The sequence below is a fragment of the Labrus mixtus genome, chromosome 12, assembly GCF_963584025.1.
Source record: "Labrus mixtus chromosome 12, fLabMix1.1, whole genome shotgun sequence".
Taxonomy (NCBI): domain Eukaryota; kingdom Metazoa; phylum Chordata; class Actinopteri; order Labriformes; family Labridae; genus Labrus; species Labrus mixtus.
In genome coordinates this window covers 26049501-26072673 of record NC_083623.1, presented here as the reverse complement: position 1 = coordinate 26072673, position 23173 = coordinate 26049501, and the positions used below count along the sequence as shown (strand labels likewise).

General features: G+C 46.8%; 1 long non-coding RNA gene and 41 other non-coding genes across 42 annotated transcripts in view; 28 read left to right on the top strand and 14 right to left on the bottom strand.

Moving 5' to 3' along the window:
* Nucleotides 1-23173, bottom strand: part of LOC132984533 (uncharacterized) — a 301578-nt gene that overhangs the window by 130553 nt on the left and 147852 nt on the right. The gene's annotated exons all lie outside the window — the stretch shown is intronic.
* trnav-aac (transfer RNA valine (anticodon AAC)) lies at nucleotides 208-280 on the top strand. Its single transcript has one exon. It is a non-coding gene; the product is annotated as a tRNA-Val (tRNA).
* trnad-guc (transfer RNA aspartic acid (anticodon GUC)) lies at nucleotides 1073-1144 on the bottom strand. The gene has a single exon. It is a non-coding gene; the product is annotated as a tRNA-Asp (tRNA).
* trnav-cac (transfer RNA valine (anticodon CAC)) lies at nucleotides 1361-1433 on the top strand. The gene has a single exon. It is a non-coding gene; the product is annotated as a tRNA-Val (tRNA).
* Nucleotides 1848-1920, top strand: trnav-aac (transfer RNA valine (anticodon AAC)). Its single transcript has one exon. It is a non-coding gene; the product is annotated as a tRNA-Val (tRNA).
* Nucleotides 2713-2784, bottom strand: trnad-guc (transfer RNA aspartic acid (anticodon GUC)). Its single transcript has one exon. It is a non-coding gene; the product is annotated as a tRNA-Asp (tRNA).
* Nucleotides 3001-3073, top strand: trnav-cac (transfer RNA valine (anticodon CAC)). The gene has a single exon. It is a non-coding gene; the product is annotated as a tRNA-Val (tRNA).
* trnav-aac (transfer RNA valine (anticodon AAC)) lies at nucleotides 3488-3560 on the top strand. The gene has a single exon. It is a non-coding gene; the product is annotated as a tRNA-Val (tRNA).
* On the bottom strand, nucleotides 4353-4424 carry trnad-guc (transfer RNA aspartic acid (anticodon GUC)). Its single transcript has one exon. It is a non-coding gene; the product is annotated as a tRNA-Asp (tRNA).
* trnav-cac (transfer RNA valine (anticodon CAC)) lies at nucleotides 4641-4713 on the top strand. Its single transcript has one exon. It is a non-coding gene; the product is annotated as a tRNA-Val (tRNA).
* trnav-aac (transfer RNA valine (anticodon AAC)) lies at nucleotides 5128-5200 on the top strand. Its single transcript has one exon. It is a non-coding gene; the product is annotated as a tRNA-Val (tRNA).
* On the bottom strand, nucleotides 5993-6064 carry trnad-guc (transfer RNA aspartic acid (anticodon GUC)). Its single transcript has one exon. It is a non-coding gene; the product is annotated as a tRNA-Asp (tRNA).
* Nucleotides 6281-6353, top strand: trnav-cac (transfer RNA valine (anticodon CAC)). Its single transcript has one exon. It is a non-coding gene; the product is annotated as a tRNA-Val (tRNA).
* Nucleotides 6768-6840, top strand: trnav-aac (transfer RNA valine (anticodon AAC)). The gene has a single exon. It is a non-coding gene; the product is annotated as a tRNA-Val (tRNA).
* On the bottom strand, nucleotides 7633-7704 carry trnad-guc (transfer RNA aspartic acid (anticodon GUC)). The gene has a single exon. It is a non-coding gene; the product is annotated as a tRNA-Asp (tRNA).
* On the top strand, nucleotides 7921-7993 carry trnav-cac (transfer RNA valine (anticodon CAC)). Its single transcript has one exon. It is a non-coding gene; the product is annotated as a tRNA-Val (tRNA).
* trnav-aac (transfer RNA valine (anticodon AAC)) lies at nucleotides 8408-8480 on the top strand. The gene has a single exon. It is a non-coding gene; the product is annotated as a tRNA-Val (tRNA).
* Nucleotides 9273-9344, bottom strand: trnad-guc (transfer RNA aspartic acid (anticodon GUC)). The gene has a single exon. It is a non-coding gene; the product is annotated as a tRNA-Asp (tRNA).
* On the top strand, nucleotides 9561-9633 carry trnav-cac (transfer RNA valine (anticodon CAC)). The gene has a single exon. It is a non-coding gene; the product is annotated as a tRNA-Val (tRNA).
* On the top strand, nucleotides 10048-10120 carry trnav-aac (transfer RNA valine (anticodon AAC)). The gene has a single exon. It is a non-coding gene; the product is annotated as a tRNA-Val (tRNA).
* Nucleotides 10913-10984, bottom strand: trnad-guc (transfer RNA aspartic acid (anticodon GUC)). The gene has a single exon. It is a non-coding gene; the product is annotated as a tRNA-Asp (tRNA).
* On the top strand, nucleotides 11201-11273 carry trnav-cac (transfer RNA valine (anticodon CAC)). Its single transcript has one exon. It is a non-coding gene; the product is annotated as a tRNA-Val (tRNA).
* trnav-aac (transfer RNA valine (anticodon AAC)) lies at nucleotides 11688-11760 on the top strand. Its single transcript has one exon. It is a non-coding gene; the product is annotated as a tRNA-Val (tRNA).
* trnav-cac (transfer RNA valine (anticodon CAC)) lies at nucleotides 12841-12913 on the top strand. Its single transcript has one exon. It is a non-coding gene; the product is annotated as a tRNA-Val (tRNA).
* Nucleotides 13328-13400, top strand: trnav-aac (transfer RNA valine (anticodon AAC)). Its single transcript has one exon. It is a non-coding gene; the product is annotated as a tRNA-Val (tRNA).
* Nucleotides 14220-14291, bottom strand: trnad-guc (transfer RNA aspartic acid (anticodon GUC)). Its single transcript has one exon. It is a non-coding gene; the product is annotated as a tRNA-Asp (tRNA).
* On the top strand, nucleotides 14508-14580 carry trnav-cac (transfer RNA valine (anticodon CAC)). Its single transcript has one exon. It is a non-coding gene; the product is annotated as a tRNA-Val (tRNA).
* Nucleotides 14995-15067, top strand: trnav-aac (transfer RNA valine (anticodon AAC)). The gene has a single exon. It is a non-coding gene; the product is annotated as a tRNA-Val (tRNA).
* trnad-guc (transfer RNA aspartic acid (anticodon GUC)) lies at nucleotides 15860-15931 on the bottom strand. The gene has a single exon. It is a non-coding gene; the product is annotated as a tRNA-Asp (tRNA).
* On the top strand, nucleotides 16148-16220 carry trnav-cac (transfer RNA valine (anticodon CAC)). Its single transcript has one exon. It is a non-coding gene; the product is annotated as a tRNA-Val (tRNA).
* trnav-aac (transfer RNA valine (anticodon AAC)) lies at nucleotides 16635-16707 on the top strand. The gene has a single exon. It is a non-coding gene; the product is annotated as a tRNA-Val (tRNA).
* Nucleotides 17500-17571, bottom strand: trnad-guc (transfer RNA aspartic acid (anticodon GUC)). The gene has a single exon. It is a non-coding gene; the product is annotated as a tRNA-Asp (tRNA).
* Nucleotides 17788-17860, top strand: trnav-cac (transfer RNA valine (anticodon CAC)). Its single transcript has one exon. It is a non-coding gene; the product is annotated as a tRNA-Val (tRNA).
* On the top strand, nucleotides 18275-18347 carry trnav-aac (transfer RNA valine (anticodon AAC)). Its single transcript has one exon. It is a non-coding gene; the product is annotated as a tRNA-Val (tRNA).
* Nucleotides 19140-19211, bottom strand: trnad-guc (transfer RNA aspartic acid (anticodon GUC)). Its single transcript has one exon. It is a non-coding gene; the product is annotated as a tRNA-Asp (tRNA).
* On the top strand, nucleotides 19428-19500 carry trnav-cac (transfer RNA valine (anticodon CAC)). Its single transcript has one exon. It is a non-coding gene; the product is annotated as a tRNA-Val (tRNA).
* On the top strand, nucleotides 19915-19987 carry trnav-aac (transfer RNA valine (anticodon AAC)). The gene has a single exon. It is a non-coding gene; the product is annotated as a tRNA-Val (tRNA).
* Nucleotides 20780-20851, bottom strand: trnad-guc (transfer RNA aspartic acid (anticodon GUC)). The gene has a single exon. It is a non-coding gene; the product is annotated as a tRNA-Asp (tRNA).
* Nucleotides 21068-21140, top strand: trnav-cac (transfer RNA valine (anticodon CAC)). Its single transcript has one exon. It is a non-coding gene; the product is annotated as a tRNA-Val (tRNA).
* trnav-aac (transfer RNA valine (anticodon AAC)) lies at nucleotides 21555-21627 on the top strand. Its single transcript has one exon. It is a non-coding gene; the product is annotated as a tRNA-Val (tRNA).
* On the bottom strand, nucleotides 22420-22491 carry trnad-guc (transfer RNA aspartic acid (anticodon GUC)). The gene has a single exon. It is a non-coding gene; the product is annotated as a tRNA-Asp (tRNA).
* trnav-cac (transfer RNA valine (anticodon CAC)) lies at nucleotides 22708-22780 on the top strand. The gene has a single exon. It is a non-coding gene; the product is annotated as a tRNA-Val (tRNA).

Here is a 23173-nt window from a genome sequence, read left to right as displayed (position 1 = left end):
TCTTTAGCTTTCATCCTGAAAGTAACCATCTTGTCACCTGTGCAGAATGACGTGGTGTTTGTTGCTGGTAGTTCTGTCGTTCATGGTGCATAACCATCAGCAGGTAGAAAAGTCAACTCTGAATAACCGGTTGTCCAGCATTTGAAGCGTTTGAATTCAGAAAGCCAGTTGACTACGTGACGAATGACCACAAGGAGCCTTTTGTCAGTTTCCGTAGTGTAGTGGTCATCACATTCGCCTAACACGCGAAAGGTCCCCGGTTCGAGACCGGGCGGAAACAAGCGGATGTTCTCTTTCTGCTGTGGATAATCTCCTTTGGCAGACACATCCGCTTGAATGCTAAATCCTCACGCAGGGACCGCATCTCCTTTTTCACAGGCATTCAGGTCCCCTTTTGTAACCCAATAGCAATTACCAATGGCATTTTAGGGGACCTGGCTTATATGCAGGAAGTCCATCAAAGTTGAGAGCAAAAGAGGCAAACCGGAGGCAAACCTGGAACCTATCTGCTCTCATCTGACGACTACATAGCCTTATGTTAATCTCTCAGAACATATCTGCTTATTGCGGCAGGGAGCAATCAGGTGGTAAATGTAATCTCTCCACCCCAACTCCATGCTGGTGTCTCGAGTAGCTAGTCACACTGTTATAGATGACCAGCACACAGAATCGGTAGTCATGGCCAGGATGTCCTTCAAAGCTTGTGTCGAGGTCCAGAAATATTGTCTGTTGCTCTGAGCTTGCTAGGAGTATAAGAATCAGACTGTGCCCAGTCCAATACTCAGGCAACCTCACAATGTTTGGAGCACTGTGTAAACCATGGTGTACACAGGTACACCATGGTTTGATGATAAGTACAGCTGAGGGGGACTTAAAAATTCACTGTGACAATGCCAATTTCTCATTTTCTTTTACCTACCATGTATGAATTTCTCTCCTTGGCCCATTTCCTTAATTTTTCCTCTTTAGAGGTACAGAGAGTTAGCTTTTTCACCTTAGTTTGAGAGTGGGGCTAGCGTGAAGCCCCTTTCTTATGTGGCAAGTAATGGGAGTGCTGCTAGAAAGAATAGATCTCCCCGTCGGGGAATCGAACCCCTGTCTTCCGCTTGACAGGCGGAGATACTGTCCACTATACTAACGAGGACTTCTGTGGTGCTGTTTTTGGCTCGTGAACGGGCTGATGGCAGTGTTCCAGCATTTACCAGCATTTAAAATACAGCCGATCCAGTAGGCAGAGTTTTGCTGACAGTGTTAAGTGGTGAAAGTCCCACAAATGTTGGGTTAAGTCCTCCCCGTGCTGCATCAGCAGTCGCCGGTGATTGAGTGCATGCCAGGAAACACAAAGAATGCACACCGACCAGTTTCTGTAGTGTAGTGGTTATCACGTTCGCCTCACACGCCAAAGGTCCCCGGTTCGAAACCGCGCGGAAACATTCTATTGGTGTGTTTTACCCCCCTGAGGATTTATCTCTAACTCAACTCTGTCCAAACATCACGTGCCGTGTCGATATAAAGCACAGTGAACACATTGGTTGATGAAGGCGAAAGACAGGAACCAGCAACTTCAATCACCCCGTCCATTTCCAATAGTTATGTCCATTTGAGCTGCAGTGTATTGCATACACCTTACCTTTCCATTCTCTTTAGCTTTCATCCTGAAAGTAACCATCTTGTCACCTGTGCAGAATGACGTGGTGTTTGTTGCTGGTAGTTCTGTCGTTCATGGTGCATAACCATCAGCAGGTAGAAAAGTCAACTCTGAATAACCGGTTGTCCAGCATTTGAAGCGTTTGAATTCAGAAAGCCAGTTGACTACGTGACGAATGACCACAAGGAGCCTTTTGTCAGTTTCCGTAGTGTAGTGGTCATCACATTCGCCTAACACGCGAAAGGTCCCCGGTTTGAGGCCGGGCGGAAACAAGTGGATGTTCTCTTTCTGCTGTGTATAATCTCCTTTGGCAGACACGTCCGCTTGAATGCTAAATCCTCACGCAGGGACCGCATCTCCTTTTTCACAGGCATTCAGGTCCCCTTTTGTAACCCAATAGCAATTACCAATGGCATTTTAGGGGACCTGGCTTATATGCAGGAAGTCCATCAAAGTTGAGAGCAAAAGAGGCAAACCGGAGGCAAACCTGGAACCTATCTGCTCTCATCTGACGACTACATAGCCTTATGTTAATCTCTCAGAACATATCTGCTTATTGCGGCAGGGAGCAATCAGGTGGTAAATGTAATCTCTCCACCCCAACTCCATGCTGGTGTCTCGAGTAGCTAGTCACACTGTTATAGATGACCAGCACACAGAATCGGTAGTCATGGCCAGGATGTCCTTCAAAGCTTGTGTCGAGGTCCAGAAATATTGTCTGTTGCTCTGAGCTTGCTAGGAGTATAACAATCAGACTGTGCCCAGTCCAATACTCAGGCAACCTCACAATGTTTGGAGCACTGTGTAAACCATGGTGTACACAGGTACACCATGGTTTGATGATAAGTACAGCTGAGGGGGACTTAAAAATTCACTGTGACAATGCCAATTTCTCATTTTCTTTTACCTACCATGTATGAATTTTTCTCCTTGGCCCATTTCCTTAATTTTTCCTCTTTAGAGGTACAGAGAGTTAGCTTTTTCACCTTAGCTTGAGAGTGGGGCTAGCGTGAAGCCCCTTTCTTATGTGGCAAGTAATGGGAGTGCTGCTAGAAAGAATAGATCTCCCCGTCGGGGAATCGAACCCCGGTCTTCCGCGTGACAGGCGGAGATACTGTCCACTATACTAACGAGGACTTCTGTGGTGCTGTTTTTGGCTCGTGAACGGGCTGATGGCAGTGTTCCAGCATTTACCAGCATTTAAAATACAGCCGGTCCAGTAGGCAGAGTTTTGCTGACAGTGTTAAGTGGTGAAAGTCCCACAAATGTTGGGTTAAGTCCTCCCCGTGCTGCATCAGCAGTCGCCGGTGATGGAGTGCATGCGAGGAAACACAAAGAATGCACACCGACCAGTTTCCGTAGTGTAGTGGTTATCACGTTCGCCTCACACGCGAAAGGTCCCCGGTTCGAAACCGGGCGGAAACATTCTATTGGTGTGTTTTACCCCCCTGAGGATTTATCTCTAACTCAACTCTGTCCAAACATCACGTGCCGTGTCGATATAAAGCACAGTGAACACATTGGTTGATAAAGGCGAAAGACAGGAACCAGCAACTTCAATCACCCCGTCCATTTCCAATAGTTATGTCCATTTGAGCTGCAGTGTATTGCATACACCTTACCTTTCCATTCTCTTTAGCTTTCATCCTGAAAGTAACCATCTTGTCACCTGTGCAGAATGACGTGGTGTTTGTTGCTGGTAGTTCTGTCGTTCATGGTGCATAACCATCAGCAGGTAGAAAAGTCAACTCTGAATAACCGGTTGTCCAGCATTTGAAGCGTTTGAATTCAGAAAGCCAGTTGACTACATGACGAATGACCACAAGGAGCCGTTTGTCAGTTTCCGTAGTGTAGTGGTCATCACGTTCGCCTAACACGCGAAAGGTCCCCGGTTCGAGACCGGGCGGAAACAAGCAGATGTTCTCTTTCTGCTGTGTATAATCTCCTTTGGCAGACACGTCCGCTTGAATGCTAAATCCTCACGCAGGGACCGCATCTCCTTTTTCACAGGCATTCAGGTCCCCTTTTGTAACCCAATAGCAATTACCAATGGCATTTTAGGGGACCTGGCTTATATGCAGGAAGTCCATCAAAGTTGAGAGCAAAAGAGGCAAACCGGAGACAAACCTGGAACCTATCTGCTCTCATCTGACGACTACATAGCCTTATGTTAATCTCTCAGAACATATCTGCTTATTGCGGCAGGGAGCAATCAGGTGGTAAATGTAATCTCTCCACCCCAACTCCATGCTGGTGTCTCGAGTAGCTAGTCACACTGTTATAGATGACCAGCACACAGAATCGGTAGTCATGGCCAGGATGTCCTTCAAAGCTTGTGTCGAGGTCCAGAAATATTGTCTGTTGCTCTGAGCTTGCTAGGAGTATAACAATCAGACTGTGCCCAGTCCAATACTCAGGCAACCTCACAATGTTTGGAGCACTGTGTAAACCATGGTGTACACAGGTACACCATGGTTTGATGATAAGTACAGCTGAGGGGGACTTAAAAATTCACTGTGAGAATGCCAATTTCTCATTTTCTTTTACCTACCATGTATGAATTTCTCTCCTTGGCCCATTTCCTTAATTTTTCCTCTTTAGAGGTACAGAGAGTTAGCTTTTTCACCTTAGCTTGAGAGTGGGGCTAGCGTGAAGCCCTTTTCTTATGTGGCAAGTAATGGGAGTGCTGCTAGAAAGAATAGATCTCCCCGTCGGGGAATCGAACCCCGGTCTTCCGCGTGACAGGCGGAGATACTGTCCACTATACTAACGAGGACTTCTGTGGTGCTGTTTTTGGCTCGTGAACGGGCTGATGGCAGTGTTCCAGCATTTACCAGCATTTAAAATACAGCCGATCCAGTAGGCAGAGTTTTGCTGACAGTGTTAAGTGGTGAAAGTCCCACAAATGTTGGGTTAAGTCCTCCCCGTGCTGCATCAGCAGTCGCCGGTGATTGAGTGCATGCCAGGAAACACAAAGAATGCACACCGACCAGTTTCAGTAGTGTAGTGGTTATCACGTTCGCCTCACACGCGAAAGGTCCCCGGTTCGAAACCGGGCGGAAACATTCTATTGGTGTGTTTTACCCCCCTGAGGATTTATCTCTAACTCAACTCTGTCCAAACATCACGTGCCGTGTCGATATAAAGCACAGTGAACACATTGGTTGATAAAGGCGAAAGACAGGAACCAGCAACTTCAATCACCCCGTCCATTTCCAATAGTTATGTCCATTTGAGCTGCAGTGTATTGCATACACCTTACCTTTCCATTCTCTTTAGCTTTCATCCTGAAAGTAACCATCTTGTCACCTGTGCAGAATGACGTGGTGTTTGTTGCTGGTAGTTCTGTCGTTCATGGTGCATAACCATCAGCAGGTAGAAAAGTCAACTCTGAATAACCGGTTGTCCAGCATTTGAAGCGTTTGAATTCAGAAAGCCAGTTGACTACGTGACGAATGACCACAAGGAGCTGTTTGTCAGTTTCCGTAGTGTAGTGGTCATCACGTTCGCCTAACACGCGAAAGGTCCCCGGTTTGAGACCGGGCGGAAACAAGCAGATGTTCTCTTTCTGCTGTGTATAATCTCCTTTGGCAGACACGTCCGCTTGAATGCTAAATCCTCACGCAGGGACCGCATCTCCTTTTTCACAGGCATTCAGGTCCCCTTTTGTAACCCAATAGCAATTACCAATGGCATTTTAGGGGACCTGGCTTATATGCAGGAAGTCCATCAAAGTTGAGAGCAAAAGAGGCAAACCGGAGACAAACCTGGAACCTATCTGCTCTCATCTGACGACTACATAGCCTTATGTTAATCTCTCAGAACATATCTGCTTATTGCGGCAGGGAGCAATCAGGCGGTAAATGTAATCTCTCCACCCCAACTCCATGCTGGTGTCTCGAGTAGCTAGTCACACTGTTATAGATGACCAGCACACAGAATCGGTAGTCATGGCCAGGATGTCCTTCAAAGCTTGTGTCGAGGTCCAGAAATATTGTCTGTTGCTCTGAGCTTGCTAGGAGTATAACAATCAGACTGTGCCCAGTCCAATACTCAGGCAACCTCACAATGTTTGGAGCACTGTGTAAACCATGGTGTACACAGGTACACCATGGTTTGATGATAAGTACAGCTGAGGGGGACTTAAAAATTCACTGTGAGAATGCCAATTTCTCATTTTCTTTTACCTACCATGTATGAATTTCTCTCCTTGGCCCATTTCCTTAATTTTTCCTCTTTAGAGGTACAGAGAGTTAGCTTTTTCACCTTAGCTTGAGAGTGGGGCTAGCGTGAAGCCCTTTTCTTATGTGGCAAGTAATGGGAGTGCTGCTAGAAAGAATAGATCTCCCCGTCGGGGAATCGAACCCCGGTCTTCCGCGTGACAGGCGGAGATACTGTCCACTATACTAACGAGGACTTCTGTGGTGCTGTTTTTGGCTCGTGAACGGGCTGATGGCAGTGTTCCAGCATTTACCAGCATTTAAAATACAGCCGATCCAGTAGGCAGAGTTTTGCTGACAGTGTTAAGTGGTGAAAGTCCCACAAATGTTGGGTTAAGTCCTCCCCGTGCTGCATCAGCAGTCGCCGGTGATTGAGTGCATGCCAGGAAACACAAAGAATGCACACCGACCAGTTTCAGTAGTGTAGTGGTTATCACGTTCGCCTCACACGCGAAAGGTCCCCGGTTCGAAACCGGGCGGAAACATTCTATTGGTGTGTTTTACCCCCCTGAGGATTTATCTCTAACTCAACTCTGTCCAAACATCACGTGCCGTGTCGATATAAAGCACAGTGAACACATTGGTTGATAAAGGCGAAAGACAGGAACCAGCAACTTCAATCACCCCGTCCATTTCCAATAGTTATGTCCATTTGAGCTGCAGTGTATTGCATACACCTTACCTTTCCATTCTCTTTAGCTTTCATCCTGAAAGTAACCATCTTGTCACCTGTGCAGAATGACGTGGTGTTTGTTGCTGGTAGTTCTGTCGTTCATGGTGCATAACCATCAGCAGGTAGAAAAGTCAACTCTGAATAACCGGTTGTCCAGCATTTGAAGCGTTTGAATTCAGAAAGCCAGTTGACTACATGACGAATGACCACAAGGAGCCGTTTGTCAGTTTCCGTAGTGTAGTGGTCATCACGTTCGCCTAACACGCGAAAGGTCCCCGGTTCGAGACCGGGCGGAAACAAGCAGATGTTCTCTTTCTGCTGTGTATAATCTCCTTTGGCAGACACGTCCGCTTGAATGCTAAATCCTCACGCAGGGACCGCATCTCCTTTTTCACAGGCATTCAGGTCCCCTTTTGTAACCCAATAGCAATTACCAATGGCATTTTAGGGGACCTGGCTTATATGCAGGAAGTCCATCAAAGTTGAGAGCAAAAGAGGCAAACCGGAGACAAACCTGGAACCTATCTGCTCTCATCTGACGACTACATAGCCTTATGTTAATCTCTCAGAACATATCTGCTTATTGCGGCAGGGAGCAATCAGGTGGTAAATGTAATCTCTCCACCCCAACTCCATGCTGGTGTCTCGAGTAGCTAGTCACACTGTTATAGATGACCAGCACACAGAATCGGTAGTCATGGCCAGGATGTCCTTCAAAGCTTGTGTCGAGGTCCAGAAATATTGTCTGTTGCTCTGAGCTTGCTAGGAGTATAACAATCAGACTGTGCCCAGTCCAATACTCAGGCAACCTCACAATGTTTGGAGCACTGTGTAAACCATGGTGTACACAGGTACACCATGGTTTGATGATAAGTACAGCTGAGGGGGACTTAAAAATTCACTGTGAGAATGCCAATTTCTCATTTTCTTTTACCTACCATGTATGAATTTCTCTCCTTGGCCCATTTCCTTAATTTTTCCTCTTTAGAGGTACAGAGAGTTAGCTTTTTCACCTTAGCTTGAGAGTGGGGCTAGCGTGAAGCCCTTTTCTTATGTGGCAAGTAATGGGAGTGCTGCTAGAAAGAATAGATCTCCCCGTCGGGGAATCGAACCCCGGTCTTCCGCGTGACAGGCGGAGATACTGTCCACTATACTAACGAGGACTTCTGTGGTGCTGTTTTTGGCTCGTGAACGGGCTGATGGCAGTGTTCCAGCATTTACCAGCATTTAAAATACAGCCGATCCAGTAGGCAGAGTTTTGCTGACAGTGTTAAGTGGTGAAAGTCCCACAAATGTTGGGTTAAGTCCTCCCCGTGCTGCATCAGCAGTCGCCGGTGATTGAGTGCATGCCAGGAAACACAAAGAATGCACACCGACCAGTTTCAGTAGTGTAGTGGTTATCACGTTCGCCTCACACGCGAAAGGTCCCCGGTTCGAAACCGGGCGGAAACATTCTATTGGTGTGTTTTACCCCCCTGAGGATTTATCTCTAACTCAACTCTGTCCAAACATCACGTGCCGTGTCGATATAAAGCACAGTGAACACATTGGTTGATAAAGGCGAAAGACAGGAACCAGCAACTTCAATCACCCCGTCCATTTCCAATAGTTATGTCCATTTGAGCTGCAGTGTATTGCATACACCTTACCTTTCCATTCTCTTTAGCTTTCATCCTGAAAGTAACCATCTTGTCACCTGTGCAGAATGACGTGGTGTTTGTTGCTGGTAGTTCTGTCGTTCATGGTGCATAACCATCAGCAGGTAGAAAAGTCAACTCTGAATAACCGGTTGTCCAGCATTTGAAGCGTTTGAATTCAGAAAGCCAGTTGACTACGTGACGAATGACCACAAGGAGCTGTTTGTCAGTTTCCGTAGTGTAGTGGTCATCACGTTCGCCTAACACGCGAAAGGTCCCCGGTTTGAGACCGGGCGGAAACAAGCAGATGTTCTCTTTCTGCTGTGTATAATCTCCTTTGGCAGACACGTCCGCTTGAATGCTAAATCCTCACGCAGGGACCGCATCTCCTTTTTCACAGGCATTCAGGTCCCCTTTTGTAACCCAATAGCAATTACCAATGGCATTTTAGGGGACCTGGCTTATATGCAGGAAGTCCATCAAAGTTGAGAGCAAAAGAGGCAAACCGGAGACAAACCTGGAACCTATCTGCTCTCATCTGACGACTACATAGCCTTATGTTAATCTCTCAGAACATATCTGCTTATTGCGGCAGGGAGCAATCAGGCGGTAAATGTAATCTCTCCACCCCAACTCCATGCTGGTGTCTCGAGTAGCTAGTCACACTGTTATAGATGACCAGCACACAGAATCGGTAGTCATGGCCAGGATGTCCTTCAAAGCTTGTGTCGAGGTCCAGAAATATTGTCTGTTGCTCTGAGCTTGCTAGGAGTATAACAATCAGACTGTGCCCAGTCCAATACTCAGGCAACCTCACAATGTTTGGAGCACTGTGTAAACCATGGTGTACACAGGTACACCATGGTTTGATGATAAGTACAGCTGAGGGGGACTTAAAAATTCACTGTGAGAATGCCAATTTCTCATTTTCTTTTACCTACCATGTATGAATTTCTCTCCTTGGCCCATTTCCTTAATTTTTCCTCTTTAGAGGTACAGAGAGTTAGCTTTTTCACCTTAGCTTGAGAGTGGGGCTAGCGTGAAGCCCTTTTCTTATGTGGCAAGTAATGGGAGTGCTGCTAGAAAGAATAGATCTCCCCGTCGGGGAATCGAACCCCGGTCTTCCGCGTGACAGGCGGAGATACTGTCCACTATACTAACGAGGACTTCTGTGGTGCTGTTTTTGGCTCGTGAACGGGCTGATGGCAGTGTTCCAGCATTTACCAGCATTTAAAATACAGCCGATCCAGTAGGCAGAGTTTTGCTGACAGTGTTAAGTGGTGAAAGTCCCACAAATGTTGGGTTAAGTCCTCCCCGTGCTGCATCAGCAGTCGCCGGTGATTGAGTGCATGCCAGGAAACACAAAGAATGCACACCGACCAGTTTCAGTAGTGTAGTGGTTATCACGTTCGCCTCACACGCGAAAGGTCCCCGGTTCGAAACCGGGCGGAAACATTCTATTGGTGTGTTTTACCCCCCTGAGGATTTATCTCTAACTCAACTCTGTCCAAACATCACGTGCCGTGTCGATATAAAGCACAGTGAACACATTGGTTGATAAAGGCGAAAGACAGGAACCAGCAACTTCAATCACCCCGTCCATTTCCAATAGTTATGTCCATTTGAGCTGCAGTGTATTGCATACACCTTACCTTTCCATTCTCTTTAGCTTTCATCCTGAAAGTAACCATCTTGTCACCTGTGCAGAATGACGTGGTGTTTGTTGCTGGTAGTTCTGTCGTTCATGGTGCATAACCATCAGCAGGTAGAAAAGTCAACTCTGAATAACCGGTTGTCCAGCATTTGAAGCGTTTGAATTCAGAAAGCCAGTTGACTACGTGACGAATGACCACAAGGAGCCGTTTGTCAGTTTCCGTAGTGTAGTGGTCATCACGTTCGCCTAACACGCGAAAGGTCCCCGGTTCGAGACCGGGCGGAAACAAGCAGATGTTCTCTTTCTGCTGTGTATAATCTCCTTTGGCAGACACGTCCGCTTGAATGCTAAATCCTCACGCAGGGACCGCATCTCCTTTTTCACAGGCATTCAGGTCCCCTTTTGTAACCCAATAGCAATTACCAATGGCATTTTAGGGGACCTGGCTTATATGCAGGAAGTCCATCAAAGTTGAGAGCAAAAGAGGCAAACCGGAGACAAACCTGGAACCTATCTGCTCTCATCTGACGACTACATAGCCTTATGTTAATCTCTCAGAACATATCTGCTTATTGCGGCAGGGAGCAATCAGGTGGTAAATGTAATCTCTCCACCCCAACTCCATGCTGGTGTCTCGAGTAGCTAGTCACACTGTTATAGATGACCAGCACACAGAATCGGTAGTCATGGCCAGGATGTCCTTCAAAGCTTGTGTCGAGGTCCAGAAATATTGTCTGTTGCTCTGAGCTTGCTAGGAGTATAACAATCAGACTGTGCCCAGTCCAATACTCAGGCAACCTCACAATGTTTGGAGCACTGTGTAAACCATGGTGTACACAGGTACACCATGGTTTGATGATAAGTACAGCTGAGGGGGACTTAAAAATTCACTGTGAGAATGCCAATTTCTCATTTTCTTTTACCTACCATGTATGAATTTCTCTCCTTGGCCCATTTCCTTAATTTTTCCTCTTTAGAGGTACAGAGAGTTAGCTTTTTCACCTTAGCTTGAGAGTGGGGCTAGCGTGAAGCCCTTTTCTTATGTGGCAAGTAATGGGAGTGCTGCTAGAAAGAATAGATCTCCCCGTCGGGGAATCGAACCCCGGTCTTCCGCGTGACAGGCGGAGATACTGTCCACTATACTAACGAGGACTTCTGTGGTGCTGTTTTTGGCTCGTGAACGGGCTGATGGCAGTGTTCCAGCATTTACCAGCATTTAAAATACAGCCGATCCAGTAGGCAGAGTTTTGCTGACAGTGTTAAGTGGTGAAAGTCCCACAAATGTTGGGTTAAGTCCTCCCCGTGCTGCATCAGCAGTCGCCGGTGATTGAGTGCATGCCAGGAAACACAAAGAATGCACACCGACCAGTTTCAGTAGTGTAGTGGTTATCACGTTCGCCTCACACGCGAAAGGTCCCCGGTTCGAAACCGGGCGGAAACATTCTATTGGTGTGTTTTACCCCCCTGAGGATTTATCTCTAACTCAACTCTGTCCAAACATCACGTGCCGTGTCGATATAAAGCACAGTGAACACATTGGTTGATAAAGGCGAAAGACAGGAACCAGCAACTTCAATCACCCCGTCCATTTCCAATAGTTATGTCCATTTGAGCTGCAGTGTATTGCATACACCTTACCTTTCCATTCTCTTTAGCTTTCATCCTGAAAGTAACCATCTTGTCACCTGTGCAGAATGACGTGGTGTTTGTTGCTGGTAGTTCTGTCGTTCATGGTGCATAACCATCAGCAGGTAGAAAAGTCAACTCTGAATAACCGGTTGTCCAGCATTTGAAGCGTTTGAATTCAGAAAGCCAGTTGACTACGTGACGAATGACCACAAGGAGCTGTTTGTCAGTTTCCGTAGTGTAGTGGTCATCACGTTCGCCTAACACGCGAAAGGTCCCCGGTTTGAGACCGGGCGGAAACAAGCAGATGTTCTCTTTCTGCTGTGTATAATCTCCTTTGGCAGACACGTCCGCTTGAATGCTAAATCCTCACGCAGGGACCGCATCTCCTTTTTCACAGGCATTCAGGTCCCCTTTTGTAACCCAATAGCAATTACCAATGGCATTTTAGGGGACCTGGCTTATATGCAGGAAGTCCATCAAAGTTGAGAGCAAAAGAGGCAAACCGGAGACAAACCTGGAACCTATCTGCTCTCATCTGACGACTACATAGCCTTATGTTAATCTCTCAGAACATATCTGCTTATTGCGGCAGGGAGCAATCAGGTGGTAAATGTAATCTCTCCACCCCAACTCCATGCTGGTGTCTCGAGTAGCTAGTCACACTGTTATAGATGACCAGCACACAGAATCGGTAGTCATGGCCAGGATGTCCTTCAAAGCTTGTGTCGAGGTCCAGAAATATTGTCTGTTGCTCTGAGCTTGCTAGGAGTATAACAATCAGACTGTGCCCAGTCCAATACTCAGGCAACCTCACAATGTTTGGAGCACTGTGTAAACCATGGTGTACACAGGTACACCATGGTTTGATGATAAGTACAGCTGAGGGGGACTTAAAAATTCACTGTGAGAATGCCAATTTCTCATTTTCTTTTACCTACCATGTATGAATTTCTCTCCTTGGCCCATTTCCTTAATTTTTCCTCTTTAGAGGTACAGAGAGTTAGCTTTTTCACCTTAGCTTGAGAGTGGGGCTAGCGTGAAGCCCTTTTCTTATGTGGCAAGTAATGGGAGTGCTGCTAGAAAGAATAGATCTCCCCGTCGGGGAATCGAACCCCGGTCTTCCTCGTGACAGGCGGAGATACTGTCCACTATACTAACGAGGACTTCTGTGGTGCTGTTTTTGGCTCGTGAACGGGCTGATGGCAGTGTTCCAGCATTTACCAGCATTTAAAATACAGCCGATCCAGTAGGCAGAGTTTTGCTGACAGTGTTAAGTGGTGAAAGTCCCACAAATGTTGGGTTAAGTCCTCCCCGTGCTGCATCAGCAGTCGCCGGTGATTGAGTGCATGCCAGGAAACACAAAGAATGCACACCGACCAGTTTCAGTAGTGTAGTGGTTATCACGTTCGCCTCACACGCGAAAGGTCCCCGGTTCGAAACCGGGCGGAAACATTCTATTGGTGTGTTTTACCCCCCTGAGGATTTATCTCTAACTCAACTCTGTCCAAACATCACGTGCCGTGTCGATATAAAGCACAGTGAACACATTGGTTGATAAAGGCGAAAGACAGGAACCAGCAACTTCAATCACCCCGTCCATTTCCAATAGTTATGTCCATTTGAGCTGCAGTGTATTGCATACACCTTACCTTTCCATTCTCTTTAGCTTTCATCCTGAAAGTAACCATCTTGTCACCTGTGCAGAATGACGTGGTGTTTGTTGCTGGTAGTTCTGTCGTTCATGGTGCATAACCATCAGCAGGTAGAAAAGTCAACTCTGAATAACCGGTTGTCCAGCATTTGAAGCGTTTGAATTCAGAAAGCCAGTTGACTACGTGACGAATGACCACAAGGAGCCGTTTGTCAGGTTCCGTAGTGTAGTGGTCATCACGTTCGCCTAACACGCGAAAGGTCCCCGGTTCGAGACCGGGCGGAAACAAGCAGATGTTCTCTTTCTGCTGTGTATAATCTCCTTTGGCAGACACGTCCGCTTGAATGCTAAATCCTCACGCAGGGACCGCATCTCCTTTTTCACAGGCATTCAGGTCCCCTTTTGTAACCCAATAGCAATTACCAATGGCATTTTAGGGGACCTGGCTTATATGCAGGAAGTCCATCAAAGTTGAGAGCAAAAGAGGCAAACCGGAGACAAACCTGGAACCTATCTGCTCTCATCTGACGACTACATAGCCTTATGTTAATCTCTCAGAACATATCTGCTTATTGCGGCAGGGAGCAATCAGGTGGTAAATGTAATCTCTCCACCCCAACTCCATGCTGGTGTCTCGAGTAGCTAGTCACACTGTTATAGATGACCAGCACACAGAATCGGTAGTCATGGCCAGGATGTCCTTCAAAGCTTGTGTCGAGGTCCAGAAATATTGTCTGTTGCTCTGAGCTTGCTAGGAGTATAACAATCAGACTGTGCCCAGTCCAATACTCAGGCAACCTCACAATGTTTGGAGCACTGTGTAAACCATGGTGTACACAGGTACACCAGGTACCATGGTGTACACAGGTACACCATGGTTTGATGATAAGTACAGCTGAGGGGGACTTAAAAATTCACTGTGAGAATGCCAATTTCTCATTTTCTTTTACCTACCATGTATGAATTTCTCTCCTTGGCCCATTTCCTTAATTTTTCCTCTTTAGAGGTACAGAGAGTTAGCTTTTTCACCTTAGCTTGAGAGTGGGGCTAGCGTGAAGCCCTTTTCTTATGTGGCAAGTAATGGGAGTGCTGCTAGAAAGAATAGATCTCCCCGTCGGGGAATCGAACCCCGGTCTTCCGCGTGACAGGCGGAGATACTGTCCACTATACTAACGAGGACTTCTGTGGTGCTGTTTTTGGCTCGTGAACGGGCTGATGGCAGTGTTCCAGCATTTACCAGCATTTAAAATACAGCCGATCCAGTAGGCAGAGTTTTGCTGACAGTGTTAAGTGGTGAAAGTCCCACAAATGTTGGGTTAAGTCCTCCCCGTGCTGCATCAGCAGTCGCCGGTGATTGAGTGCATGCCAGGAAACACAAAGAATGCACACCGACCAGTTTCAGTAGTGTAGTGGTTATCACGTTCGCCTCACACGCGAAAGGTCCCCGGTTCGAAACCGGGCGGAAACATTCTATTGGTGTGTTTTACCCCCCTGAGGATTTATCTCTAACTCAACTCTGTCCAAACATCACGTGCCGTGTCGATATAAAGCACAGTGAACACATTGGTTGATAAAGGCGAAAGACAGGAACCAGCAACTTCAATCACCCCGTCCATTTCCAATAGTTATGTCCATTTGAGCTGCAGTGTATTGCATACACCTTACCTTTCCATTCTCTTTAGCTTTCATCCTGAAAGTAACCATCTTGTCACCTGTGCAGAATGACGTGGTGTTTGTTGCTGGTAGTTCTGTCGTTCATGGTGCATAACCATCAGCAGGTAGAAAAGTCAACTCTGAATAACCGGTTGTCCAGCATTTGAAGCGTTTGAATTCAGAAAGCCAGTTGACTACGTGACGAATGACCACAAGGAGCCGTTTGTCAGTTTCCGTAGTGTAGTGGTCATCACGTTCGCCTAACACGCGAAAGGTCCCCGGTTCGAGACCGGGCGGAAACAAGCAGATGTTCTCTTTCTGCTGTGTATAATCTCCTTTGGCAGACACGTCCGCTTGAATGCTAAATCCTCACGCAGGGACCGCATCTCCTTTTTCACAGGCATTCAGGTCCCCTTTTGTAACCCAATAGCAATTACCAATGGCATTTTAGGGGACCTGGCTTATATGCAGGAAGTCCATCAAAGTTGAGAGCAAAAGAGGCAAACCGGAGACAAACCTGGAACCTATCTGCTCTCATCTGACGACTACATAGCCTTATGTTAATCTCTCAGAACATATCTGCTTATTGCGGCAGGGAGCAATCAGGTGGTAAATGTAATCTCTCCACCCCAACTCCATGCTGGTGTCTCGAGTAGCTAGTCACACTGTTATAGATGACCAGCACACAGAATCGGTAGTCATGGCCAGGATGTCCTTCAAAGCTTGTGTCGAGGTCCAGAAATATTGTCTGTTGCTCTGAGCTTGCTAGGAGTATAACAATCAGACTGTGCCCAGTCCAATACTCAGGCAACCTCACAATGTTTGGAGCACTGTGTAAACCATGGTGTACACAGGTACACCATGGTTTGATGATAAGTACAGCTGAGGGGGACTTAAAAATTCACTGTGAGAATGCCAATTTCTCATTTTCTTTTACCTACCATGTATGAATTTCTCTCCTTGGCCCATTTCCTTAATTTTTCCTCTTTAGAGGTACAGAGAGTTAGCTTTTTCACCTTAGCTTGAGAGTGGGGCTAGCGTGAAGCCCTTTTCTTATGTGGCAAGTAATGGGAGTGCTGCTAGAAAGAATAGATCTCCCCGTCGGGGAATCGAACCCCGGTCTTCCGCGTGACAGGCGGAGATACTGTCCACTATACTAACGAGGACTTCTGTGGTGCTGTTTTTGGCTCGTGAACGGGCTGATGGCAGTGTTCCAGCATTTACCAGCATTTAAAATACAGCCGATCCAGTAGGCAGAGTTTTGCTGACAGTGTTAAGTGGTGAAAGTCCCACAAATGTTGGGTTAAGTCCTCCCCGTGCTGCATCAGCAGTCGCCGGTGATTGAGTGCATGCCACGAAACACAAAGAATGCACACCGACCAGTTTCCGTAGTGTAGTGGTTATCACGTTCGCCTCACACGCGAAAGGTCCCCGGTTCGAAACCGGGCGGAAGCATTCTATTGGTGTGTTTTACCCCCCTGAGGATTTATCTCTAACTCAACTCTGTCCAAACATCACGTGCCGTGTCGATATAAAGCACAGTGAACACATTGGTTGATAAAGGCGAAAGACAGGAACCAGCAACTTCAATCACCCCGTCCATTTCCAATAGTTATGTCCATTTGAGCTGCAGTGTATTGCATACACCTTACCTTTCCATTCTCTTTAGCTTTCATCCTGAAAGTAACCATCTTGTCACCTGTGCAGAATGACGTGGTGTTTGTTGCTGGTAGTTCTGTCGTTCATGGTGCATAACCATCAGCAGGTAGAAAAGTCAACTCTGAATAACCGGTTGTCCAGCATTTGAAGCGTTTGAATTCAGAAAGCCAGTTGACTACGTGACGAATGACCACAAGGAGCCGTTTGTCAGTTTCCGTAGTGTAGTGGTCATCACGTTCGCCTAACACGCGAAAGGTCCCCGGTTCGAGACCGGGCGGAAACAAGCAGATGTTCTCTTTCTGCTGTGTATAATCTCCTTTGGCAGACACGTCCGCTTGAATGCTAAATCCTCACGCAGGGACCGCATCTCCTTTTTCACAGGCATTCAGGTCCCCTTTTGTAACCCAATAGCAATTACCAATGGCATTTTAGGGGACCTGGCTTATATGCAGGAAGTCCATCAAAGTTGAGAGCAAAAGAGGCAAACCGGAGACAAACCTGGAACCTATCTGCTCTCATCTGACGACTACATAGCCTTATGTTAATCTCTCAGAACATATCTGCTTATTGCGGCAGGGAGCAATCAGGTGGTAAATGTAATCTCTCCACCCCAACTCCATGCTGGTGTCTCGAGTAGCTAGTCACACTGTTATAGATGACCAGCACACAGAATCGGTAGTCATGGCCAGGATGTCCTTCAAAGCTTGTGTCGAGGTCCAGAAATATTGTCTGTTGCTCTGAGCTTGCTAGGAGTATAACAATCAGACTGTGCCCAGTCCAATACTCAGGCAACCTCACAATGTTTGGAGCACTGTGTAAACCATGGTGTACACAGGTACACCATGGTTTGATGATAAGTACAGCTGAGGGGGACTTAAAAATTCACTGTGAGAATGCCAATTTCTCATTTTCTTTTACCTACCATGTATGAATTTCTCTCCTTGGCCCATTTCCTTAATTTTTCCTCTTTAGAGGTACAGAGAGTTAGCTTTTTCACCTTAGCTTGAGAGTGGGGCTAGCGTGAAGCCCTTTTCTTATGTGGCAAGTAATGGGAGTGCTGCTAGAAAGAATAGATCTCCCCGTCGGGGAATCGAACCCCGGTCTTCCGCGTGACAGGCGGAGATACTGTCCACTATACTAACGAGGACTTCTGTGGTGCTGTTTTTGGCTCGTGAACGGGCTGATGGCAGTGTTCCAGCATTTACCAGCATTTAAAATACAGCCGATCCAGTAGGCAGAGTTTTGCTGACAGTGTTAAGTGGTGAAAGTCCCACAAATGTTGGGTTAAGTCCTCCCCGTGCTGCATCAGCAGTCGCCGGTGATTGAGTGCATGCGAGGAAACACAAAGAATGCACACCGACCAGTTTCCGTAGTGTAGTGGTTATCACGTTCGCCTCACACGCGAAAGGTCCCCGGTTCGAAACCGGGCGGAAACATTCTATTGGTGTGTTTTACCCCCCTGAGGATTTATCTCTAACTCAACTCTGTCCAAACATCACGTGCCGTGTCGATATAAAGCACAGTGAACACATTGGTTGATGAAGGCGAAAGACAGGAACCAGCAACTTCAATCACCCCGTCCATTTCCAATAGTTATGTCCATTTGAGCTGCAGTGTATTGCATACACCTTACCTTTCCATTCTCTTTAGCTTTCATCCTGAAAGTAACCATCTTGTCACCTGTGCAGAATGACGTGGTGTTTGTTGCTGGTAGTTCTGTCGTTCATGGTGCATAACCATCAGCAGGTAGAAAAGTCAACTCTGAATAACCGGTTGTCCAGCATTTGAAGCGTTTGAATTCAGAAAGCCAGTTGACTACATGACGAATGACCACAAGGAGCCTTTTGTCAGTTTCTGTAGTGTAGTGGTCATCACGTTCGCCTAACACGCGAAAGGTCCCCGGTTCAAGACCGGGCGGAAACAAGCAGATGTTCTCTTTCTGCTGTGGATAATCTCCTTTTGCAGACACGTCCGCTTGAATGCTAAATCCTCACGCAGGGACCGCATCTCCTTTTTCACAGGCATTCAGGTCCCCTTTTGTAGCCCAATAGCAATTACCAATGGCATTTTAGGGGACCTGGCTTATATGCAGGAAGTCCATCAAAGTTGAGAGCAAAAGAGGCAAACCGGAGGCAAACCTGGAACCTATCTGCTCTCATCTGACGACTACATAGCCTTATGTTAATCTCTCAGAACATATCTGCTTATTGCGGCAGGGAGCAATCAGGTGGTAAATGTAATCTCTCCACCCCAACTCCATGCTGGTGTCTCGAGTAGCTAGTCACACTGTTATAGATGACCAGCACACAGAATCGGTAGTCATGGCCAGGATGTCCTTCAAAGCTTGTGTCGAGGTCCAGAAATATTGTCTGTTGCTCTGAGCTTGCTAGGAGTATAACAATCAGACTGTGCCCAGTCCAATACTCATGCAATCTCACAATGTTTGGAGCACTGTGTAAACCATGGTGTACACAGGTACACCATGGTTTGATGATAAGTACAGCTGAGGGGGACTTAAAAATTCACTGTGACAATGCCAATTTCTCATTTTCTTTTACCTACCATGTATGAATTTTTCTCCTTGGCCCATTTCCTTAATTTTTCCTCTTTAGAGGTACAGAGAGTTAGCTTTTTCACCTTAGCTTGAGAGTGGGGCTAGCGTGAAGCCCCTTTCTTATGTGGCAAGTAATGGGAGTGCTGCTAGAAAGAACAGATCTCCCCGTCGGGGAATCGAACCCCAGTCTTCCGCGTGACAGGCGGAGATACTGTCCACTATACTAACGAGGACTTCTGTGGTGCTGTTTTTGGCTCGTGAACGGGCTGATGGCAGTGTTCCAGCATTTACCAGCATTTAAAATACAGCCGGTCCAGTAGGCAGAGTTTTGCTGACAGTGTTAAGTGGTGAAAGTCCCACAAATGTTGGGTTAAGTCCTCCCCGTGCTGCATCAGCAGTCGCCGGTGATTGAGTGCATGCGAGGAAACACAAAGAATGCACACCGACCAGTTTCCGTAGTGTAGTGGTTATCACGTTCGCCTCACACACGAAAGGTCCCCGTTTCGAAACCGGGCGGAAACATTCTATTGGTGTGTTTTACCCCCCTGAGGATTTATCTCTAACTCAACTCTGTCCAAACATCACGTGCCGTGTCGATATAAAGCACAGTGAACACATTGGTTGATAAAGGCGAAAGACAGGAACCAGCAACTTCAATCACCCCGTCCATTTCCAATAGTTATGTCCATTTGAGCTGCAGTGTATTGCATACACCTTACCTTTCCATTCTCTTTAGCTTTCATCCTGAAAGTAACCATCTTGTCACCTGTGCAGAATGACGTGGTGTTTGTTGCTGGTAGTTCTGTCGTTCATGGTGCATAACCATCAGCAGGTAGAAAAGTCAACTCTGAATAACCGGTTGTCCAGCATTTGAAGCGTTTGAATTCAGAAAGCCAGTTGACTACGTGACGAATGACCACAAGGAGCCTTTTGTCAGTTTCCGTAGTGTAGTGGTCATCACGTTCGCCTAACACGCGAAAGGTCCCCGGTTCGAGACCGGGTGGAAACAAGCAGATGTTCTCTTTCTGCTGTGTATAATCTCCTTTGGCAGACACGTCCGCTTGAATGCTAAATCCTCACGCAGGGACCGCATCTCCTTTTTCACAGGCATTCAGGTCCCCTTTTGTAACCCAATAGCAATTACCAATGGCATTTTAGGGGACCTGGCTTATATGCAGGAAGTCCATCAAAGTTGAGAGCAAAAGAGGCAAACCGGAGACAAACCTGGAACCTATCTGCTCTCATCTGACGACTACATAGCCTTATGTTAATCTCTCAGAACATATCTGCTTATTGCGGCAGGGAGCAATCAGGTGGTAAATGTAATCTCTCCACCCCAACTCCATGCTGGTGTCTCGAGTAGCTAGTCACACTGTTATAGATGACCAGCACACAGAATCGGTAGTCATGGCCAGGATGTCCTTCAAAGCTTGTGTCGAGGTCCAGAAATATTGTCTGTTGCTCTGAGCTTGCTAGGAGTATAACAATCAGACTGTGCCCAGTCCAATACTCAGGCAACCTCACAATGTTTGGAGCACTGTGTAAACCATGGTGTACACAGGTACACCATGGTTTGATGATAAGTACAGCTGAGGGGGACTTAAAAATTCACTGTGACAATGCCAATTTCTCATTTTCTTTTACCTACCATGTATGAATTTTTCTCCTTGGCCCATTTCCTTAATTTTTCCTCTTTAGAGGTACAGAGAGTTAGCTTTTTCACCTTAGCTTGAGAGTGGGGCTAGCGTGAAGCCCCTTTCTTATGTGGCAAGTAATGGGAGTGCTGCTAGAAAGAATAGATCTCCCCGTCGGGGAATCGAACCCCGGTCTTCCGCGTGACAGGCGGAGATACTGTCCACTATACTAACGAGGACTTCTGTGGTGCTGTTTTTGGCTCGTGAACGGGCTGATGGCAGTGTTCCAGCATTTACCAGCATTTAAAATACAGCCGGTCCAGTAGGCAGAGTTTTGCTGACAGTGTTAAGTGGTGAAAGTCCCACAAATGTTGGGTTAAGTCCTCCCCGTGCTGCATCAGCAGTCGCCGGTGATTGAGTGCATGCGAGGAAACACAAAGAATGCACACCGACCAGTTTCCGTAGTGTAGTGGTTATCACGTTCGCCTCACACGCGAAAGGTCCCCGGTTCGAAACCGGGCGGAAACATTCTATTGGTGTGTTTTACCCCCCTGAGGATTTATCTCTAACTCAACTCTGTCCAAACATCACGTGCCGTGTCGATATAAAGCACAGTGAACACATTGGTTGATAAAGGCGAAAGACAGGAACCAGCAACTTCAATCACCCCGTCCATTTCCAATAGTTATGTCCATTTGAGCTGCAGTGTATTGCATACACCTTACCTTTCCATTCTCTTTAGCTTTCATCCTGAAAGTAACCATCTTGTCACCTGTGCAGAATGACGTGGTGTTTGTTGCTGGTAGTTCTGTCGTTCATGGTGCATAACCATCAGCAGGTAGAAAAGTCAACTCTGAATAACCGGTTGTCCAGCATTTGAAGCGTTTGAATTCAGAAAGCCAGTTGACTACATGACGAATGACCACAAGGAGCCGTTTGTCTGTTTCCGTAGTGTAGTGGTCATCACGTTCGCCTAACACGCGAAAGGTCCCCGGTTCGAGACCGGGCGGAAACAAGCAGATGTTCTCTTTCTGCTGTGTATAATCTCCTTTGGCAGACACGTCCGCTTGAATGCTAAATCCTCACGCAGGGACCGCATCTCCTTTTTCACAGGCATTCAGGTCCCCTTTTGTAACCCAATAGCAATGACCAATGGCATTTTAGGGGACCTGGCTTATATGCAGGAAGTCCATCAAAGTTGAGAGCAAAAGAGGCAAACCGGAGACAAACCTGGAACCTATCTGCTCTCATCTGACGACTACATAGCCTTATGTTAATCTCTCAGAACATATCTGCTTATTGCGGCAGGGAGCAATCAGGTGGTAAATGTAATCTCTCCACCCCAACTCCATGCTGGTGTCTCGAGTAGCTAGTCACACTGTTATAGATGACCAGCACACAGAATCGGTAGTCATGGCCAGGATGTCCTTCAAAGCTTGTGTCGAGGTCCAGAAATATTGTCTGTTGCTCTGAGCTTGCTAGGAGTATAACAATCAGACTGTGCCCAGTCCAATACTCAGGCAACCTCACAATGTTTGGAGCACTGTGTAAACCATGGTGTACACAGGTACACCATGGTTTGATGATAAGTACAGCTGAGGGGGACTTAAAAATTCACTGTGAGAATGCCAATTTCTCATTTTCTTTTACCTACCATGTATGAATTTCTCTCCTTGGCCCATTTCCTTAATTTTTTCTCTTTAGAGGTACAGAGAGTTAGCTTTTTCACCTTAGCTTGAGAGTGGGGCTAGCGTGAAGCCCTTTTCTTATGTGGCAAGTAATGGGAGTGCTGCTAGAAAGAATAGATCTCCCCGTCGGGGAATCGAACCCCGGTCTTCCGCGTGACAGGCGGAGATACTGTCCACTATACTAACGAGGACTTCTGTGGTGCTGTTTTTGGCTCGTGAACGGGCTGATGGCAGTGTTCCAGCATTTACCAGCATTTAAAATACAGCCGATCCAGTAGGCAGAGTTTTGCTGACAGTGTTAAGTGGTGAAAGTCCCACAAATGTTGGGTTAAGTCCTCCCCGTGCTGCATCAGCAGTCGCCGGTGATTGAGTGCATGCCACGAAACACAAAGAATGCACACCGACCAGTTTCCGTAGTGTAGTGGTTATCACGTTCGCCTCACACGCGAAAGTTCCCCGGTTCGAAACCGGGCGGAAACATTCTATTGGTGTGTTTTACCCCCCTGAGGATTTATCTCTAACTCAACTCTGTCCAAACATCACGTGCCGTGTCGATATAAAGCACAGTGAACACATTGGTTGATAAAGGCGAAAGACAGGAACCAGCAACTTCAATCACCCCGTCCATTTCCAATAGTTATGTCCATTTGAGCTGCAGTGTATTGCATACACCTTACCTTTCCATTCTCTTTAGCTTTCATCCTGAAAGTAACCATCTTGTCACCTGTGCAGAATGACGTGGTGTTTGTTGCTGGTAGTTCTGTCGTTCATGGTGCATAACCATCAGCAGGTAGAAAAGTCAACTCTGAATAACCGGTTGTCCAGCATTTGAAGCGTTTGAATTCAGAAAGCCAGTTGACTACGTGACGAATG